This window comes from Otolemur garnettii, unplaced genomic scaffold, assembly GCF_000181295.1.
Source record: "Otolemur garnettii isolate 467f Iridium unplaced genomic scaffold, OtoGar3 scaffold00009, whole genome shotgun sequence".
NCBI classification, from domain to species: domain Eukaryota; kingdom Metazoa; phylum Chordata; class Mammalia; order Primates; family Galagidae; genus Otolemur; species Otolemur garnettii.
In genome coordinates this window covers 30,250,069-30,253,121 of record NW_003852404.1, presented here as the reverse complement: position 1 = coordinate 30,253,121, position 3,053 = coordinate 30,250,069, and the positions used below count along the sequence as shown (strand labels likewise).

At 42.8% G+C, this 3,053-nt stretch overlaps 1 pseudogene; it reads left to right on the top strand.

Annotated features, from left to right (window-relative positions):
• The first annotated feature begins 529 nt into the window (after nt 1–529).
• On the top strand, nt 530–2,520 carry LOC111723233 (annotated as a pseudogene).
• Nucleotides 2,521–3,053: the final 533 nt, after the last annotated feature.

The following is a 3,053-nucleotide window of genomic DNA, read 5'->3' as shown; positions in this document are numbered from 1 at the left end:
TTTTTTTTTTTTTTTTTTGCAGGTCCAGGTACCATTTGCTCAGCAATGATGACTTCGTAGACCTTTCAATATTCCATGCAGTATCATATGAGGACTGACCCCTGGCACTGGCCGGGGACTGGAAGGTGAGAACAGGAGGAAGGAAGAAGCCATTTCTCTCCCATCACTTTTATTGGAACAGCATCTGTGGCCCCAACTGGGTCTTCTGCAGTGACTATAACTCCCACCTTCTGTGCATACTCGAATGTATGAAATCCCTTTTTATAGCTTCTCCTATTCACTCCTCTGGGAACAAAAGTAGTGGCAACTTCCTGACACTGCTAATCACTAGTTTGCTTAACTGTCCCCTTAACTCTTCTATCACTGTGTAACCAATTTCCCACATTGGATTTGCTATTTTAAGGAACCAGAGTGGTTTCTGTTTACCTGGTTAATTCAATTTTGCCTACAAGGAGTAGACCCAGGAAACAAATCTTCAAGAAAAAATGGCAGGATAGATGTTTTTACATGTTACAGCATGAAAGTATAAATGACCCGCTTGCAGGCAGAAAAGAGAATTCCAATAATCCATGGTATGCAACAGCATCACAGCCACCTGTGTTATGATTAAGGCTCTAAGAAACGAATCTGCTGCACTCAACCACTGTATCAGTGACAATGATCAAAAATATTACTGATGTTGGGACAGTATTTGAGACAGCACTAAATGGATTCCCAAGAGTTAAAAGTCAGCTTAAGGATTTTAGCTCAACTCACAGGTCAAAACCCAGAAAATTCATGACAGCTGAATTTTTTTTTGATGCATTATTAGACATAAGACAGCATGTCTGAAAATCAGGACTGAAGTCTTATACTATAGTTTAGAGAAGTTTGAAGAAAATTGTTAATATAACACTGCCAAATTACTTCTGTCAACATCAGGGGATTGCTGAGAAAGCAATGATTCTCTAGATGTGGGCAGGAACATGAATATTCTCCGATAAACCTGGAAAAATTGAACTTTCACAATGAAATGAGTCCCATAATTGAATTTCAAATTTTATTTACCAATTTGAATTCCCACCCCCACTCTGTGCTTGCTCTCCGCTCCATCCTGCAGCCACCCACTGCCCTCTTGCCTCCCGCTATGGTCCCGCTGTACTCCAGCCACGTCTCCTCTGGGCTCCTCTAAGCCTTCCACTCAGGGCTCTGCCACAGCCAGCTCCTCATGGGCCCAGGTGGTGGGCTCATCACCCACCCCAGATCCCATCTTGGTAGTCACCAAAGCCTTTAGGGGAGATAGCAATAGTAAAGACATAAATCTGAGATTTTGTATCTATCTAGATGATAATGGAAAACCTACACGCTCCTTAGTGTCCCAAGGCAGATGCCCAGATTGTTGTAAAAAAATCTGGATAAGGAATATCTGCCCATTGCAGGACTGGCTGAATTTTGCAAGATGTCTACATAACTAGACCTAAATAGGAACAGCAAATTGTTGAAAAGTGTCTGGTTCATCACTGTGCAGACCATTTCTGCAATGGAGGCTTTAAAGATTAAGGCTAGTTTTCTGCAAAGATTTTCTAAGTTCAGCTGAAGTCTTTCTGCTCAAACTAACCTGAGGGAATCACACACCCATCTTCAGGGATGCTAGGATGGGGCCTGAGTTGCTGCACAAATTGTTAGTGGTTAATAAAATCTTCCTTTTCTTTCTAAAACTTTACTTGCTGTCTTTGATTATTTCCATGACCTTGAGCTGTCATTGTGCCACTCTAACAATACCTCTCTGTGAAGGCTTGTGGCTTTGACTTCACAGGCTCCATGGAGGATGTTTCCCAAATACTAGAGCAAAGTGTTCTTCTCCCGCATGCCTGTGCTCACATCCCACAGGAGTGGACCCTCATCCACAGCGGTAGAAGGAAATAGAGTCAGTGGAGAAGAAAAGCAATTTCTTTGGGTTCTTTGACATGGCCCACCAAAATTTTGCCAGTGGTGATGGTAACAAGGATGCCTGGGATGTGGGCTACTTCACTGAACAGGGCATTATTGTTTGTCTCTGTCAATCATATGTAAAGAAACACAGGCTTATATGGTGAATATGTGGGAGATTTTATTGTGATCTGCTAAGATGCTGAAGAAGCCAAAGGGTGAAGTCATAGTTGAAGATCTGGATCCAGCCCATGTATTCCAGCCCTCCTCTCAATGGAGCCCATGTTGCTTCTATGATTCTGGCCACCCCAAATTTGCAAAAACAATGGCTGCAAGAAGTGAAAGCATGGCAAATCGCATATTGTCACGCAAACTCAGCTGGTCTCCAACCTCAAGAAGGAGGGCTCCTTCCACAACTGGCAACATATCACTGATCAGATTGGAATGTTTTGTTTCACAAGACTAAAGCCTGAACAGGTGATGGATTAGCTAACCAAGGAGTTCTTCGAGTTCTTCATTTATATGACAAAGGATGGCTGCATATCTGAGGCAGGTGTCACCTCTAGCAACATGGGATAATTTGCCCATGCTATTCACCAGGTCGCCAAGTAATTTCCCTGGAACAGAGACAACCTCTCTGACGTCAGCCTCTGCTGTGTGAGTTTCACATGGAGCATGAGGGAGGATGGGTGATGGTGTGGTGCATGGACCATGTTCTTCAACCACAGCACATAACACTCAGTGAAGGAATGCATTTCTCAGAAAGTAACATGGAGTAGCAGAGGGCAGGGGCATCCACGTCTGGCCTCTGGAATTTTGTGGCTCTAAATCAAACTCTTCCCCATCCTTTTATCTCCAACTTTTCTGAAAGAATTTATATATGCTAGAAAGTCATGGCACACACACAAAAAATCCGTCAGTCATGCCATCACAATATTTCAGCTTTAACCGAAGCATCTTATGGTGTCAAAGGTTTCATATGAGAAATTGCACATGTTAGCTTTGAGAGAAGATCTCATTCTGTCATTAACAGCCTCATGTTGGTCCTCTCATGATGCAGCAATCTTATCAACAGACATATTGCAGAAATTGTGTTTTACCAACGAGTCTGCTGTCACTACAGCCAGGAAAATAAAAGATGTTTA